The 19741-nt window shown below is 36.9% G+C and overlaps 1 pseudogene; it reads left to right on the top strand.

The window, feature by feature from the left end:
* Window positions 1–8544: 8544 nt before the first annotated feature.
* LOC129553891 (U2 spliceosomal RNA) lies at window positions 8545–8833 on the top strand (annotated as a pseudogene).
* Window positions 8834–19741: the final 10908 nt, after the last annotated feature.

The following is a 19741-nucleotide window of genomic DNA, read 5'->3' on the forward strand; positions in this document are numbered from 1 at the left end:
TCCGGCGAATCTTCTCAACCCAGAGATCAAACCCAGGTCTCCTTTACCATCTGATCCAGGTAAACCCAGAGAAATCTATGCCCAGATACAGCATAATCAAACTGTTAAAATCCCAAAATAAAGAAAAAATATTGAAAGCATTCAAAGAAAATGACACATCAACTAAAGAGGGAATACACATTCACACAACTGAGATTTCTTATCAGAAAACCAAAAAAAACAAAAAGAACTGGTATAAAATTCTTAAAATGTTGAAAGAAAAAAATGTCAATCTAGAATTTTTATCTAAATAAAGTATTCTTCAGTAGTGAATGTAAATTAAAAATATTCTCAGAGGAAGAAAAACTGAGAGATTTATATCTATCTGCTTTGAAAGAATTTTCTAAAAGGAAGCTTCTCGGAAAGAAGGAAAATGATTCTAGAAAAATACTTGTGACTTTAGGAATGAAGGAAAAGCAACAGGAAGAGTAAATATATAGTCTTGAATTAATCTTAAAATTTTTAACCCAAAGGAAACTGGAAATGGGAAGCAGAATAATGCAAAGTAAAGGGAACACACAGAAAAAACAGAAAACAAAACAAAACAAAAATGATAGTTTTAAATCTAAACATATCTATAATTATATTAAATATATGTGATCTGAAGATACCATTAAAAAGCAAAGATGGTCAGAACAAATTTAGAAAATTAAAAAAATTTTAAATTACTTTCTAAAATTAGTCACTTAAAATGTAATGCTATAGGTAGGTTGAAATAATGATGAGAAATGATATACTATGCAAGAACTAGTCAGAAGAAAACTGGACTGACTGTGCTAATATAACAAAGCTGTTCTGTTCAGTTCAGTCACTCAGTCGTGCCCGACTCTGTGACCCCATGAATCGCAGCACGCCAGGCCTCAGACTTCAGAGCAAAAAACATTGCCAGGAATAAAGGACATTACATGATGGAAAAAAGAAGTTTCGACTTACCAAAATGCCACAATAATTCCCAATGTATATGAACCTAACAACAGATATTCAAAATATACAAAGCAAAAACCTACAGAGCTAAAAACAAAATTATAGTTGGAGACTTGAACAGTCTTTTTCAGCAATAAATAAAAGTACTTAAAAGAAAGTCAGCAAGGATATAGAACAAAATAATACTACCAGCTAACCTGATTTACTTCATATTTATAGAACTCCACCGAAGAACAGCAAAATACACTTTCTTTCTGGGAGCACAGGGAATATTCACCAAGATGGATGAGACTCTGGATTATAATACACACATTGACCAATATATAATAATGGAAATCATACAAAGTATGTTCTTTGACCATATTGGAATTATAATAAAAACAATAACAAAAAGAAAACAAGAAAATTCCTGAACACTTGAAAGTTTAAGTTCATGATTCAAAATAATCTATGCCTTAAATAGTCTGTCTCAAAGGAAATGAGAAAATATTTTAACTGAATGAAAATGAAAATATAACATAGTAAACTCTATGGAATTCAGATAAAGCAGTCTTCAAAGAGGAATTTGTAAATGTTTATAACATAAAAAAAAAAAAATTTAAAACTTCTGCTCTGTGAAAAATAATGGCAACAGAATGAAAAGATAAGCCATAGGCTTGGATAAAATATTTGCAAAAGACTTTTGATAAAGGGTTATATAAAAATACACGAAAAGCTCTTAAAACTGAACAATAAGAAATGAACTGGATTTTAAAAAATGGCAAAAAGACCTTACAATATCTCACCAAAGGAAGTATACAGATGCAAATAAGCATATGAAAAGATATTTCACATCATAAAACATCAGAAAAATGCAAATTAAAACAAGATACCACCACATACCTAGTACAATGGCCATTATCTGGAACATCTACAGCAAATGCTGATGAGGAGCTGAACAGTAGGACTTCTTATACATTGCTGGTGGGAATGTGAAATGGTGTAGCCATTTTGGAAGACAGTTTGACAGTTTCTTAGAAAACTAAACATACTCTTACCATATGAATCAGCAAATGCATTCTTTGGCATTTACCCAAAGAAGTAGAAAACTTACAACCACACAAAAACTTGCACACAGATGTCTATAGAAGCTCTATTCATAATTGCTAAAACTTGGAAACAACCAACACATCCTTCCATAGGTGAATGACTAAATAACCTGAAGAACATCCAGACAATGGAACATTATTCAGTGCTAAAAAGAGATGCACTATCAAAACATAAAAAGGTACAGAGGAACTTAAATGCATATTACAAAGTGAAAGAAATCAGTCTGAAAAGATCTTACTCTGCATAATTCCAACTACATGACATCCTGGAAAAAGTAAAGCTATAGAGACAATAAAAAGATCAGTGTTTAGCAGGGTTTGAGTGGGGAGAGATATGAATAGAGTGCAGAGAATTTTTAGGGAGGTGAAACTACTCTGTTCAGTTCAGTTCAGTCGCTCAGTCATGTCTGACTCTTTGGGACCCCATGAACCACAGCACGCCAGGCCTCCCTGTCCATCACCAACTCCCGGAGTTCACTCAAACTCATGTCCATAGAGTCGGTGATGCATTCCAGTCATCTCATTCTCTGTCATCCCCTTTTCCTCCTGCCCCCAATCCCTCCCAGCAACAGAGTCTTTTCCAGTGAGTCAACTCTTCGCATGAGGTGGCCAAAGTATTGGAATTTCAGCTTTAGCATCAGTCCTTCCAATGAGCACCCAGGATTGATCTTCTTTAGAATGGACTGGTTGGATCTCCTTGCAGTCCAAGGGACTCTCAAGAGTCTTCTCCAACACCACCGTTCAAAAGCATCAATTCTTCAGCGATCAGCTTTCTTCACAGTCCAACTTTCACATACATGCATGGCCACTGGAAAAACCATAGCCTTGACTAGACGGACCTTTGTTGGCAAAGTAATGTCTCTGCTTTTTAATATGCTCTGTAATGATACTATAATGATGGATACATGTCATTATATATTTGTTCTAACTCACAGAATTATAGTACTAAGAGTAAACCATAATAGGCTTTGGGTAATTACGATCTGTCAATGTAGATTCACCGACTGTAACAAGCGTACCATTCTAGTGAGTAGTGTTGATAATGGAAATCACAGATGTGTGGGGATAAGGAGGGATATGAGAAATCTCTGTACTTCCACCCAGTTTTGTTGTGAAATTAAAACTGTTCTTAAGTTCTTAGTAAAAACAAAACAAATAACAACAAAAATTTATGATGACTCTAAACAGGAAGTAACTAGGAATGCCTTTAACAAAAGATGTGCCAGACCTTTGTGTGTGATATGATTAAATCTCAGTGAAACAACTTAAAGGAGATCTAAATAAATATGTACTAGGATTGCTGCTGCTGCTGCTAAGTCGCTTCAGTCATGCCCGACTCTGTGCGACTAGATGGCAGTCCACCAGGCTCCCCCATCCCTGGGATTCTCCAGGCAAGAACACTGGAGTGGGTTGCCATTTCTTTCTCCAATGCATGAAAGTGAAAAGTGAAAGTGAAGTCGCTCAGTCGTGTCTGAGCCTCAGCGACCCCATGGACTGCAGCCTACCAGGCTCCTCCGTCCATGGGATTTTCCAGGCAAGAGTACCAGAGTGGGGTGCCGTTGCCTTCTCCATTTACTAGGATTAGAAGATGGGAAAATTGTTAATGTTCCTCAAATTAATCAATAAATTCAAGCAACAACAATCATATTGCCAAATGTTTCTCTATTGTATTTGATTTGCAGGTTATAAAATTGTATTTGGTAGTTTAAGGGCCAAGAGTAACTAAGAACATCTTAGAGAAAAAGACAGAATTGAGACCTCCCTAGCAGATAATAAAATGAATTACATACTGACAGTGCGGTATGTGCATGGGATAAAACATTGCAGCTAGTTAAAAAGTCCAAAAACAAACCATTGTTATATAAACTCTTGATATACAAGGACAACATGTAGTTATGTATAGAAAGAAGTGACACTCCAATAATGGTACTGGAATGACTATCAGAAAAAGAAAAACACATCAATTTTTCTAGCCCACTTTATACACTAAAAATCATCTTCAAGTGTACTAAAGAAGTAAACATGAAATATCTTAAAGATTTTGAGTTTAAAAGTTATTTTAAATAAGGTCTGAAAGATTTTTTGAATATAATACACAATGTACAAGTCTCATAGGAGAAAGTGATATATCCAATGACAGTAATGTTTAACACGTATCTTCATCTAGACACCGTGAAGAAAGTAAAAGCAAATAAAAACAAATAAAGAAGAAAGTTTTTACTATTGATAACAACCAAAAACCTGGAATCCAGATTATATAATCACATAAATCACTAAGAAAGTTACAACCAATAGAAAATCGAATAGCCTTAAATAGCATATACCAAAAAGGAAATGAAAACTAGTCAATAGCATGAAAAGATGTTCAATGTCATTAGTAATAAAAAGTAAATGCAAGTTAGAACCATGGAGTCACCATTTCTCACCCCAATTTTCAGGCAAAAGTTAAAAATCTGACACTGTTACATATAAGCACACATATAGAACAACAGGAACTTTGGTACAATGGTGGTGTGATGTACAAACTGACTCAAGCACGTTCAAAACCAGCTTGGAATTCCACAGGAAAGGTGAATGCACACATAATGTATGCTCTCCAGTTTTCATTTATGGAGTAAATATGTACTAATATTAATAACAAATTACACGAAAGCCAAAATGTCCATCAAAAACAGAATGGAAAATAATCTTAAAATGGAATACTATTTAGTGGGGACACTGAATGAAGGACAGCTACACACACAAATGAATCTCCCCTAAATCGCATACTAATTGAATAAAATAAATTTGACAAAAAAGCTATAGTTTATATTCATTAAGTTCATAGACGGAAGAGATATATTGATAAGCAGTAAAATTATTTATAATGAAAAGAAAATTCAGTTCCATTTTATTCAGTCACTCAGTCATGTAAGACTCTTTGTGACCCCATGGACTGCAGCATGCCAGGCCTCCTTGTCCATCACCAACTTCCGGAGATTACTCAAACACACGTCCATTGAATCAGTGATGCCATCCAACCATCTCATCCTCTGTCGTCCCTTTCTCCTCCTGTCTTCGATCTGTCCCAGCATCAGGGTCTTTTCCAATGAGTCAGTTCTTCACATCAGGTGGCCAAAGTATTGGAGTTTCAGCTTCAGCATCAGTCCTTCCAATGAATATTCAGGACCGATGTCCTTTAGGATGGACTGGTTGGATCTCCTTGCAGTCCAAGGGACTCTCAAGAGTCTTCTCCAACACCACAGCTGCAAAGCATCAATTCTTCGGCACTCTGCTTTCCTTATAGTCCAACTCTCACATGCACACATGACTACTGGAAAAACTTTAGCTTTGACTAGACGGACCTTTGTTGGCAAAGTAATATCTCTCTGCTTTTCAATATGCTGTCAAGGTTGGTCATAAATTTTCTTCCAAGGAGTAAGCATCTTTTAATTTCATGGCTGCAGTCACCATCTGCAGTGATTTTTTTTTTTTGCTTTTGGAGCTCTCAAAAATAAAGTCTGTCACTGTTTCCATTGTTTCCCCATCTATTTGCCATGAAGTGATGGGACCAGATGCCATGATCTCAATTTTCTGAATGTTGAGCTTTAAGCCAACTTTTTCAATCTTCTCTTTCACTATCATCAAGAGGCTCTTTAGTTCTTCTCTGCCTTCTGCCATTAGTGTGATGTCATCTGCATATCTGAGGTTATTGATATTTCTCCCAGCAATCTTGATTCCAGCTTGTGATTCATCCAGTCCAGCATTTCTCATGATGCACTCTGCATACAAGTTAAATAAGCAAGGTGACAATATATAGCCTTGATATACTCATTTCCCGATTTGGAACCAGTCCATTGTTCCACATCCAGTTCTAACTGTTACTTCTTGATCTGCATACAGATTGCTCAGGAGGCAGGTCAGGTGGTCTGGTATTCCCATCCCTTTAAGAATTTTCCACATTTTGTTGTGATCCACACAGTCAAAGGCTTTGGCATAGTCAATAAAGCAGAAGTAGGTGCTTTACTGGAACTCTCTTGCTTTTTCAATGATCCAACAGATGTTGGCAATTAGATTTCTGGTTCCTCTGCCTTTTCTAAATCCAACTTGAACATCTGGAAGTTCACAGTTCATGTACTGTTGAAACATGTCTTGGAGAATTTTGAGCATTACTTTGCTAGCGTGTGAGATGAGTGCAATTATGTGGCAGTTTGAGCATTCTTTGGCATTGCCTTTCTTTGGGATTGGAATGAAAACTGACCTTTTCCAGTCCTGTGGCCACTACTACACTTTCAAATTCTCCAGCATATTCAGTGCAACACTTTCACAGCATCATCTTTTAGGTTTTGAAATAGCTCAGCTGGAATTCCATAACCTCCACTAGCTTTGTTCGTAGTGATGCTTCCTAAGGCCCACTTGACTTGGCATTCCAGGATGTCTGGCTAGGTGAATGATCATACCATCGTGATTATCTGGGTTGTGAAGATCGTTTTTGTATAGTTTTTCTGTGTAGTCTTGCAACCTCTTCTTAACATCTTCTGCTTCTGTTAGGTCCATACAATTTCTGTCCTTTATTGAGCCCATCTTGGCATGAAGTGTTCCCTTGGTATCTTTAATTTTCTTGAAGAGATCTCTAGTCTTTCCCATTCTATTGTTTTCCTCTATTTCTTTGTATTGATCACTGAGGAAGGCTTTCTTCTCTCTCCTTGCTATTCTTTGGAACTCTGCATTCAAATGGGTATGTCTTTCCTTTTCTCCTTTGCTTTTCACTCTCTTCCCTCCTCAGCTATTTGTAATGCCTTGTCAGACAACCATTTTGCCTTTTTGCATTTCTTTTTCTTGGGGATGGTTTGATCACTGCCTCATGTACAAAGTCACAAACCTCCATCCATAGTTCTTTACTCACTCTGTCTATCAGGTCTAATCCCTTGAATCTATTTGTCACTTCCACTGTAAGGGATTTGATTTAGGTCATACCTGAATGGTCTAGTGATTTTCTCTACTTTATTCAATTTAAGTCTGAATTTGGCAATAAGGAGTTCGTGATCTGAACCACAGTCAGCTCCCAGTCTTGTTTTTGCTGACCATATAGAGCTTCTCAATCTTTGGCTGCTAAGAGTATAATCAATTTGATTTCAGTATTGACCATCTGGTGATGTCCATGTGTAAAGTCTTCTCTTACATTGTTGGAAGAGCATGTTTGCTGTGACCAATGGGTTCCCTTGGCAAATTTCTATTATATTTTGCCCTGCTTCATTCTGTACTCCAAGGCCAAATTTGCTTGTTACTCCAGGTATTTCTTGACTTCCTACTTTTGCATTCCAGTCCCCTACAATGAAAAGGACATCTTTTTTTGGATTTTAGTTCTAGAAGGTCTTATAGGTCTTCATAGAACCATTCAGCTTCAGCCTCTTCAGCCTTACTGGTCAGGGCATAAACTTGGATTACTGTGATATTGACTGGTTTGTCTTGGAAACAAACAGAGATCATTCTGTCATTTTGGAGACTGAATCCAGATACTGCATTTCGGACTCTTTTGTTGACTATGACAGCTACTCCATTTCTTCTAAGGGATTCCTGCCCACAGTAGTAGATATAAAGGTCATCTGAGTTAAATTCACTCATTGCAGTCCATTTCAGTTTGCTGATTCCTAAAATGCTGATGTTCACTCTTGCCACCTCCTGTTTGACCACTTCCAATTCACCTTGATTTATGGACCTAACATTCTAGGTTCCTATGCAATATTGTTCTTTACAGCATCGGGGCAATATTGTTCTTCACAGCATCGGACTTTACCTCCATCACCAGTCACATCCACAATAGGTGTTGCTTTTGCTTTGGCTCCATCTCTTCATTCTTTCTGGAGCTATTTCTCCACTAATCTCCAGTAGCATATTGGATAGCATAGTGACCAGCAGTCTCTGGCAGAGGCATGGGTCAGCAGTGGCCTGCTGCAGGTTTGGGGGCACTGTGTGTATCAGTGTGTCCCTGGGGCCTTCTTATCTTCCTGTCTTGCCTCTGAATAAAATTCCTGGAACTTCAACAGTCCTTTTGAGATCATGAAACAGTGAACATGAAAATGAAATGGTAGTATACTAAATTGGTCAAGCCAAAATGTGAAAATCAGAAACTCTGACCACACCATTGGTGCTGAACCAAGTTTTAGACTCATTATTCAGTAAAATAAATAATTTCTTTATGATTTAACACCATGTTATTTAAGGTTTCCATTAGGTCAATTAAAAGTATATCTGACCTACTATTTATAGTGATAATCAAAATAAAAGCATGTATTGAAGAATGTTGCTTGGAATTATAGCATATTTTACATTGACTTCTTGAAAGACAACATCTTTATTAAAAATTTAAAACTCCATATTCATCCAAAAGATGATCCATGCCTACTTATGAAATACCTGAAATGCTTTCAGATGCTTTGCTTTTTAAAAACAATTTCTATGAATATCTTGCTGTGGTAGCAGAACTTGAGCAAACATTCAAATATCTTAGTTTATCGCTTCTTGGCCTTTTGGCTAAGATCAAGTGTGGTATCTGTTCTTATCAGTTTACTATCTGATAAACTCTGGGAGTTGGTGATGGACAGGGAGGACTGGTGTGTTGCAGTCCATGGGTTCACGAAGAGTCGGTCATGACTGAGTGAATGAACTGAACTGAGCCGAACTGAATGTCCTCTATCTGAGAACAACATATTAAACAGATTTTTGGAGCAGGAGGTTGGAATAGAGGCTTGCTCAGACAAATAGTTTACTGTGTAGACTCTTCTTGGTCCACTGGAGAATTCTGGTGGTAGACTGCTAGCTAAAAGTGAAAGTGTTAGTTGCTCAATCATGCCCAACTCTTTATGACCCCATGGACTGTAGCCTGCCAGGCTCCTCTCTCCGTGGAATTCTCCAGGCAAGAATACTGGAATGGGTTGCCATGCCCTTCTTCAGGGAATCTTCCTAACCCAGTCATTGAACCCAGGGCTCCTGCATTGCAGACAGATTCTTTACTGTCTTAGCCACCTGGGAAGAGCCTTAGCTAGCTAGTAAAGTGAAAGTCACTCAGTCACTTCCAACTCTTTGCGACCCTATGGACTATATAGTCCATGGAATTCTCTAGGCCAGAGTGGGTAGTCTTTCCCTTCTCCAGGGCATCTTCCCAACCCGGGGATCGAACCCAGGTCTCCTGCATTGCAGGTGGTTCTTTACCAGCTGAGCCACAAGGGAAGCCACAAGCTAGCTAAGCACCTAGCTAAAATCCTCAGAGGTCAATGGACTTCAAACATGATTATTATCCCATCAGTAACAAAAAATAGCATTTTACATCTTCATTTAAACAGGTAGACTATTTTAATCATAGTTCTGAAATGCTTTATTGTCTCATTAAATTAACAGTTTCCCACAGACTTTCGGTCTCTGGTTTTGGGGTTGAGATGGTAGGGGAAAAACATTTAAAAGTCCTTTACTCCTCCTGTTGAAAACTAAAACTTTTATTTTTATTTCTTTATTTTTATTTTTATCAAGCAACCCTTTCTTTCTCCCTTGTTGGCTTCCTACGGCAACATCTAAGTAAGAATAAATTGGAGTTAACCTAAGTTTTCTTTTAATTGAAAGTAAATCTGATATCTTAAAATATAGATGGATATACCCCAATGAGTATTTCATGAGTATTTGGAGTCTTTCCTATCAAAAGACATCTTATTAACAATCTATTTTTCTTATGTTTGTGATGAGACAGTATGCTATATTGAGTTGACTTAAACAATGTAGTCAGAAAAGCTGTCCTCAAATCTTACTGTTAGTAATATTTTAATAAAAAACTTGAGGAATCATAAAAAAATGTTTATTAATAATCCTGCTTTGCTTCTTTGAAGAAACACTAATTTTTATACAACTGAGAGCCCAATTAATTATTTTTTCCATTCTTATTACATTTTACAGCAGGAAAATCAAAGAGTTTGGGGCTTTAAATAACAATTGTATGGTGTTTGTGAAGTTGAAAAGTTTTCTGCCTGCTCAGATCTCCTCTGTCTGATAAGTCTAGACAATTTTAATGAAACTCGTTCACTTAAACTACAGATCACATTGTGACATGAAAATGATGACAAATATTTCCCAGAAAAGTGAAAAATGAGTATTTATGAATATTTGCTCTTCTTATAAACCACTAATTGTAAGCAGAAGGAATGCATCAAAGAGCTCTGATATATTTTATGTAGATTTTGCATGATATATTAAAACTTTAGAATTTGATAAATTTGGAAGATAGGAAAATAAAATCCGAGATGAAAAGAAACACATGCAAAAATGCACATTTTTAAAATGATGAATAATAATATAGCTAAGACTCATGGACATCCAGTGTTATTTATCAGACTGTACTCAAGCATGGTGCAAGAAGAAAGTACTTATACAGCATGTAAGCCAGTATTTGACCAGCTCTGGCACTTAAACAGGAGGATTTTTGGAGCCACGAATGTCTTCTGCACAGATAGGGTTTTATTTAGTGCCAGGGGCATGTTTTTTTCTACTTACATTTCCTGGAAAATAAGTCCATATTTTGTAACCAGCCTATGAATAATGAAATACATTCTCATGAATGGTGGACTTCAGGATTTCACCTGATTTCACACTTGGTAAACAAGTATATATTTGTATGCCGGTCTTAGGTTTATGTGTGCCTATGCTGCATTCCACAAACCATCTCACAGAAAGCCATCTTCTGACTCCCACTTCCCACATTTCATGAAGGAATGTGTGTATGAAAGAGGGATGGCTCTTCACAGAAGGATTCTAGTCAAGTGTTTCTGTCTTGAAATCAACCACAGGCTACTTTAGAAAGTAGAGCAATTTGGAACATTCTTTTGGAAAACTGGTAACATTCTACTGAAAGATGGAAGAGAATAAGTGCTCTTAGTTCTTTGGAGAGATTTTAGAGATTTCTTACTAATGGATAGGGTCAAAGACTTTGATGATTCTGAACTAGGATGAGAAAGAAGATTACTATGTCCTGGTAAGGAAGGAAGTAGAGGTAGAAATCAGTTGTGTTTGTGATGTGTGGTGTGTTGTGGTAAGGCAAAGGGGTCTGACCTCCAGATGTCTATGCCCCTTGTTTTAGTCAGCATCTAATTTTTTGATTCCTTAAGATATGTGCTTATTGAAATGTTCAAAGCACCCCTGTACCAATTTCCCCTCCCATACTCACACCTCTCCCCCAACACATACATAACTCAGATGGATAAAAGTCCCTCAGGTTTCCTTTCTTGGAGACAGAAGGTACAGTTAGTCTGCAGATGGCCAATGAGATGACCCTGGCATCTCTCAGTTAGACTCAATGGATTCCTTTGACTCCTCAGAGATTGAATGAGATGGAAACTACAGAGATAATTGTAACTAAAGAATCAAATATTTAAATTCCAGTTTTTGCTTAAAGAAAATTATACAAAAATAATCAGGATTCATGTATTGCTTAACATCTAGAAATTTAGATAGATACTGGCAACTTTTACTACCCATTTGATTTTATATTTTTCAAGCAGATTTGGGCATTATTTTTCTCTCTTTGATGCTGGGAAAGGTTGGGGGTGGGAGGAGAAGGGGATGACAGAGAATGAGATGGCTGGATGGCATCACCGACTCTGTGGACATGAGTTTGAGTGAACTCCGGGAGTTGGTGATGGACAGGGAGGCCTGGCGTGCTGTGATTCATGTGGTAGCGGAGAGTCGGACACGACTGAGTGACTGAACTGAACTGAACTGAATTCACTTACAATTTGATATGTCAGTCGGTGGCTATGGTGCCTGATTAAGGCATTCTTATCTGAAAAGAGTGTAAATCATGCAAATAAAACCCCTAGCTCAAAGATAAGAGGATATTTCCTATTCAAATAAACACTGTTCAAAAAGCAAGTAAATTTTTCTCTCTAAGAAAGTATAATGTGGTGTCTGATGTGTAACTTGACTAGTATCAATGTTCATTACTATAAAATCATTTTTATTTATTCATTAACTTTAAAATGATACTAGTCTCTATACTCTCCAAAATATTTTGAAAATAGTAGCAAATTGTAACTTGTGTTTGTACTAATAGTGGCACCACTATAGGTGTTAAACAGAAATAACAGCTGTGCTTTTTACTGAAATGAGTCTTAAATTTTGCAAGGCTTTGTTATGCAAGAGTCTCAGAGCTACATCCATTACATAAAATATGACCACCCTGTAATTATGTGATCATTGTGAAATATTCCATCAAAACATACAAAGAAGAAAGTAAAAATCATCCATAAGCCTAATACTAAGAAATACACTTATGATCTTTAAAATTTTTTTAATACATATAATTGCGAAATGTTTAAGCAGAATATTAACTTATATTTTTCTTATGATACAAAATTAGAGTCAGGTTAGAAGAAACACAACATCAGTTAAGTACCTCAATTATTTAAATACTACTGCTCCATAACTATTGCTTACTTGGATTTATTTCTACCCCCATTACTACCATTAGATTTGAAGAAAACACAACTCCTGCATGCCTTCTGCCACGTGGTGGTGCTCCTAGATCCCTTCACTCTTCTAAATATCAAGTTTCTTGTCTCTACTTCCAAAATACACCTCAAATTCTCTCACATTCCTTCATTTTTGCTGTCACTGCCCTTGTTGAACCCTCCATCATCTTGTACTTAGATTAATGTTAAAGTCTCCCCGCTAGTCTCCTTGCTTCAACTCTGCCCCTTTGGGACTTCCCAGGGGGGCCAATGGTTAAGACTCCCTGCTTTCACTGCAGGGGCTGGCTGATTGATCCCTGGTAAGGGAACTAAGATCCTGTGTGCTGGTAGTATAACCAAAAAAATAAATAATATAATATTGCCTCTCCATTCAACAGTCAAAAATGGCTGATAATAAATGACTGGATTTGTTTGTTTAATCATTCATGGCTTTGCAGCTACTTTAAGGCTAGTACTTTCCTAGGCACTGGGGGTATATCAGTGAACAAAATGAAGTTCTTTTTCTCATGCCACAACTGATAGGTTCTTGAATTCCTATGCTTTCTTAGGCTCCATGTTCTTGCTCAGGGCACTCACTCTGCCTGGACGGACTTTTTCTGAGTCACATACTTGCTTGGGTTACTTGCACCAGTGGTTCTTCAAGATTAACGAAAATGGTCACCTCTTTGAGGAATACTTCTGTGTCTCACACCCTACCAGGCTATGTTAATGCAAATATTTGTGCTTTTTAACATTTTCTATGCATTCCTGTCTCTCAGCACTTGCACTGTATTATCATAGTTAATTACCTCTCTGTCTTCCTGAATTAGAGTGTGAAATCTTCCTAAGAGGGGACTCTTGTGTTTCCACTCTTGTTTATTAGATCACAACATGACCCATGACCTAACTGCATTATTGGAAGGCTGTTGAGACAAAACATCTAGACATTTTAATTTCAACATCACACAGATATGAGGCAGCAAATAAAAAAAAAAAAAAACATCTAATGAAGGGTCTCAGTTCAGAAGTCCATTCTGAGCTTTTTCTTTGATATCTTCTGGACAAGCTTTAGAATCTGGTTGATTGTGAATGCCCCTAATTAAGGTAGGGATCACATAAGCAGAAAACAAAGACAGCCAATGTGTATGCTCAGTTGCTCAGTCATGTATGACTCTTTGCAGTCCTATGGACTATAGCCTACCAGACTCTTCTGTCCACGGGATTTCCCAGGCTAGGATACTGCAGCAGGTTGCCATGTCCTTCCGCAGGGTATCTTCCTGACCCAGGAATCGAACCTGTGTCTCATGTCTCCTGCATTGTCAGTCAGGTTCTTTACCGCTAGCAGAAGACAGCCAACATCAAACCCATTTTTAACCTTCCTGCTGGGTGATTCTCTGCAAATTGTGTAAGTGTGAGATACACTTTTCTCATTTACATCTCAATAATTAATATGGAGGTCATGAAATATCTAGTTGGTTTTCTTCCTGGTAAATGAAAATGTTCATGCTAATGGTGAGATATCCATACAATGTGAGTTTTTATTTCAGTCACTGGTACTTTTCTGATTGTTCTCCTTGAAGTCTGGATCTATCTTTTAAGTCTATTCATCTCCATCCTCTTATTTTTCCAGGCACAGGAATGTGGTAGGGTGTGTTAGACAGTGGTTTATAGTCAAACATAACTGGTCAGATCTCTCAGAGAATATGTTTTTCTGAGATTCTGTCTGTGGAAAGAACATTGAATCCACATGTGTTGTTTTCTCTTGTTGCCATTGACATCCAGAAGTCAACAGCTGGTCTGTTTTTAGCTTTTTAAAAACTTTTCTTTCTTTTTGTTTTAATGTGGCTTTCCTATTTTTCTAAACTTACCCCAGATGCCAAGATTGCTTCAATTCTAGCCTTTTCTCCAGGGCTTTACTTTGTATGGATAATGGGAACATTGCATGATTGTTATCGCTTTCCTCTAAAGTGAAGCCGATAATCCTTATGTTTTCTTAGGCTTTTATAAAGATGAATTGGCTGTTTAAAACTGTTTTAAAGTTGGATTTTATGCTTTTCTAATTGAAGGAGTATTTTAAAAAAATAATTGAAAAAACTGACTTGATACACCAGAACAAAAACATATTCTTCTTCTTGGCTCAGGATTCATTGGCTTGATTTTGCAAAGGCCAAAGACTCATTTTGTTAGTGTTGAATTTATTCACCTTCTTAATCTTGGTTCAGAATATGTAATCTTGTGTGGGGACTGGAGATTGGAGTCCTAAGGATACACCTTCGAGTTTTAACAGGAAGGAAAAAAGACTCATATTAAAACTTGCCTTAGATTTAATAGTGATCACTCTCCAGAAGAACATAGCCCTATATTTAGAGGGAGAAAAATGACTAGAGGCTCTCACCAGCCCAGGTTTCAATTCTAAAAGAACCAAAATACTCAATTTAACCTGAACCCATGTGAATTTCTTGAATTTCAGCCGAGTTTATTTTACAACTGGAAAGTACTGGGACCACCCTGAAAAAACAGACGATGATTTTGCCTTAAAAAATCATTAAATAAACATTGATTCCTCAGGAGAAAAGCTCAAGCCACAGACATCCACACCCAATAATTAGCTAATCGACTCTAAATGTTAAAGATGAATAGAAAAAAATATTTAAAAAGAAACTACAATCTTTATTTGTGGTTTAACAGGTATATGCAATACTATAACCAAATTTTTGTTGCCTAGAATTGAATTGCCAAATGCTTATTCTGTTTTAAATATTTAACAGATTTTTAAAATTAAAATGTTTCAATATAAACTGCTAGTTAAATAATTTTCATAATGTTCTTATTTCTTTTTTCCTGTGACTTACAGTTGAGAAAGCATAGGCATTTTTGCTCAAAAATTATCTGAAACTATTTAACTTACTTCAAAAATGAGCATAAATATTGAGGATCATTTGTTCTTTTACTTCTTGCCTTCCATTCAAATAATTTACTATAAGGTATAAATGGGAATATAAGGTGGTCCACAGAGTGTTTATACTTTAAGTCAATGTGTTATCTTTTCAAATGTTTTATTGTTAATACATCTATTAATTTTTCTCTGTATACGTTTTGTAATTTGATACATATTCCAGGATTTTCTTCTAGGAAGCTGATCTGTATATGTAGTATTATGAAATTGATTATTGATATACAAATTCATTATCTCGGGCACATCATAAGAGTTGTATATTGACTGTTTGTTCCAATTCATAAATTTCACATTTGAAGAAAACAGAGTCATGGTAAATATGCTCTGATAAGTATGAGAGTTTTTCTCAGAAAATTAAAACTAGAACGCAGTTCAAAGATTGTTTAAAAACACATAATTTTCCTGAAGTTCCCTTTGCTTCCTAATTATGAAGGACCCCAAAGTGACTTCGAGGGTGGTTATCTACCTAAAAGATCAAGTGGCAAGGATTGTCACTACAGGTTCTTACATTATTTAATCCCATGGTAGGCTGCAGTCCGTGGGGTCGCTAAGGGTCGGACACGACTGAGCGACTTCACTTTCACTTTTCACTTTAACACATTGGAGAAGGACATGGCAACCTACTCCAGTGTTCTTGCCTGGAGAATCCCAGAGACGGGGGAGCCTGGTGGGCTTCTGTCTATGGGGTCACAAAGAGACGGACACGACTGAAGTGACTTAGCAGCAGCAACCCACAGGAAGTTTCCTTTTTAAGCAAACTCTACTCAGAATTTGGGCAGATATCAGACTCCAGTTTTCCAAGCCAAGTTCTTCTTATAAAAATATAGCCACACAATTCTTATCCCTGTGTTTTCATGAGAGTGACAGGATTCCTATTGCAAACAATGAAAGATGTACAGAGTTATGATCTGAGAAAGATAAACAGACGCTCTTCACTGTTATGTCCTAACAAGGCTTCTGTTATACATTATTAATTACTCTGGAGGTAACTCCAGGATGTTTAATACTTTTTCAAGAGATTTTAAGAAATTTTCCTTACTTTCAGAGCTTATTGATTTTTTTCTTAAAGCTTCAAGTTTGGTATTAAAAATCAAATCCTGTCTGTTGATGCCGAAGATAACTGTTGAAAATTACAGCACTTAAATTGGTGACACTGTTGGTGCAGAAACAAATACAGTTCTGATCTACCCAGTGCTCTTGTATCCTCTTTGCTTGACCAGTACAGATTCTCACTAGCAAATCTGAATTAGCTACTCCAATTGCCTTCCCAGCAAATGATTTCTTACTTCTTAACTGGTGAGAAATTTTTAAAATGTTTTCTTTGCTTCAATCAGAGCGTGAGTGACGAAATTAAAACAAAACAAAACAACAACAACAACAAAAAACCCTTAGATTTCTTTCTAGTCTGTCTGCATAAACCTCCTTTCAACTTCATGACTGTTTCTTCGAACTAGGATCTGGTTTACCAGGTCACAGGACTAAGCCACCCACTCTCTTGATACTCTCAGGTTTGAGTTAGAGGCTGTCATAGCAAGAAGAGATCTTAAGATTGTTTAGTTCAACTCTCTCATTTATAAGATGATGAAACAGAGCCAGAGATGTGAAGGGACCTGTTTAAGGTTATGCAGCTAAGTAGTGGAAGACTTGGTTCAGATTTTTTAGGTGGGGTGGGGCATTCTTCATTATACATTCATTGGGTTATGCAGCTCCTCTTCTTTATAATTTTAATTGTGTATCATGTAGATGTTGTTGAAAAATGGTTATTTCCCCCCTGCCCCTTCACTGAACAATATGAACGTCATTTGCTCTGGATATCTGACAGGCTGATATCTTTGGTGGTGTTAGTTGCCTGTCATGTACACCCCTTTCCTTCCTGGGTAAGGGAGGAATGGGGTAAGGAATTACCCATTACTCTTGATGTCCACAAAAGTAATAAATGGCAGGTGCCTACTATGACAGCTTTTGTAGCAGCCAGAATAAAGGATTATAACCTTAATATTGCCAGACACTCTCAATCAATAAGCCTACACTAGGGCAAGTGATGTGAAGATACAGGGACAAAGATTTTGCCCTGGTGTAGGCAGCAGCGATGACAGTACCTAGGTGAGCACTGGCAACGATGCCAGCGGCAGGCAATGTCCAAGACTGTCAAGGGCAACGGCTGGCATCCTTCAGGTATAGCCGTCATGTCCAACCTGATGTTTCCTGAGGAGCAATTTTAGCTGTGTTCCTGGTACTCAGGCTTTCTTGGTTCTTACTTCTTTCCTGTGCTTAATATTCCCGCTTTCCTGGAAATTTTGTGAGTATCCAATAACCTTTTTGAGAAATTCTTTTTGGATTTAGTTCATCCAAAGTCATTTCTGGTTATTTCCAAGAGGAACTCTGATAGTTATATGGCTTGAATAGAGGAGTTTTGTTTTCTGGATCTTGGAAATATCCAATAAATATGCTTGCTCCGGTACAGATTTCACTAGCAGAGAGATGAATCCAAACCCAACTTAATTTCTCAACTGCCAATAAGTGATGGCTGCCCATTCTAGCCTCTCCAAAATATTTCCTATATAGTTAGCAAAATGTTTCAAGTAAAGTATGTTTCTCTCTCTTTATTTCAGAGGTGGGGTCAGTTATTCCTTCTGTAAGTATTCCAAAGACTTTGCTTTAAAAGCTGTATGCATCATGCACAGATCTAAAAAAAAATTACTACATTTGTGTTATATTCATAAAGGCCTTCCTCCTACTTTTGTTCTTTCTAAGTGATAAGAGCACTGGACCAGAAATCTGGAGAACGTAGATCCTAGTTCTTATCCTTTTTCCAATTGATTTGTCACCTTTGTAAATGTTGTCATCTTTCTGGGCATCAATTTCCCCAGTGTAAAATGTGGGAAAGGAAAACCTGAGGAAAGCGGGCTGTATTACTTCTTCTTATATTATTACTTCTTGCTTCACAGACTCTGATTTTATAAGAAAATGTTGGAACAGGGGAAAATCTGTCCTGTTCCTTTCTCCCTATCTCCCCTAAGTAAGCATCATTATCCATCCTTCAGTAAAATACAAGGAACAATATAAGCAGGAAAAAAAAAAAAAAACACAACTTTTTTTTTTTTTTTTGATAGAGGCTCATGAAATACAGCAACTGTTTCAATTTTCTGGAGATTTGCACAATAATTAATCTTAATTATTGCCTAGAGTGAGCAAACATGTACAAGTCCAAGTTTTAAAAAGAATTCCATTCATTAAGATAAAGGAACCAGGCATAGGTAGAGCGATATTTTTTATGAAGCACTTGACTTGAAATTTTCTAACATCTGTAGAAAGTTAAAAAACAATCACTACAGTCATTTCAGTTACTCTGAAGCCAGCAATACATGAGTAATCCTTAGGCACTTTATGGATCCTACAAAATCATCAAATAGATCTTCAAAAGTGTTTGCAGGAAGAACCACACCTCTTTTTTTCTAGACATGGAAAAACCACGTAAAAAAGACTCTCAGTGAAGCCAGCATTGCAAGTAACAGACACAGAGTTTATTTTTAGAGACTGGGTTGCTATTAGGACATAGTTGGACACTTTTTAGTCTGATTTAAACATACAAGAAATACCTTTCTGATCATTTATAAAGTCTTATCTCCACCCTACACAGAATATAAGAGGTAAGGGTTCTAATAATAGGGACACAGTTAAATGCATTGTTAGGTGCTTTCTCCTTTAACACAATTAATTTGGCTTAAGCAGTATCTAGTTAATGAGGCCTTAAAGTGCCAGGAATGAATAGGTGTGCTCTCCCCTAACTTCAACATGAGGCAATGGCAGACACTGCTCTTTTTAGCTTTTTTAAGCTTATGTGGACACTTTTCCTATTTATTCAGTGTCCCTTTAGTGAGAATGGTCATGGACTTTGAGCTGTCTCCTCCCTAAAAGACCGGCTTCACTGTCACGAGTCCCTCCCCACCCCTCCACCCTTATTGGAAGCTGACGCTGTACTACTAATAAAGAACTGCTGGCAAACAGCTGTAATTAGGAAGTATAAACTTGGTAGTATTAGGAAAAAGCAGCTTAGTTCTGAATTACCCTTGAGCATTTTTAGGAGGCATGAAGTACTTGTGCTTCTAATTAAAACCAGAGGAAATACTGAATGAAGGCCAGCTTTAAATGTAAAGAAGTAGGTGTGTATTTGGACAGGTTTTCTCACCGCTATTTACTTCATTGAAGACCCGACTTCTCAAATTTATTTAATAGGGACAAGCCACTTCATTCAAGCTTTCAAA

This window comes from Moschus berezovskii, chromosome 1, assembly GCF_049115385.1.
Source record: "Moschus berezovskii isolate FMDL1 chromosome 1, NW_MosBer_1.0, whole genome shotgun sequence".
NCBI classification, from domain to species: domain Eukaryota; kingdom Metazoa; phylum Chordata; class Mammalia; order Artiodactyla; family Moschidae; genus Moschus; species Moschus berezovskii.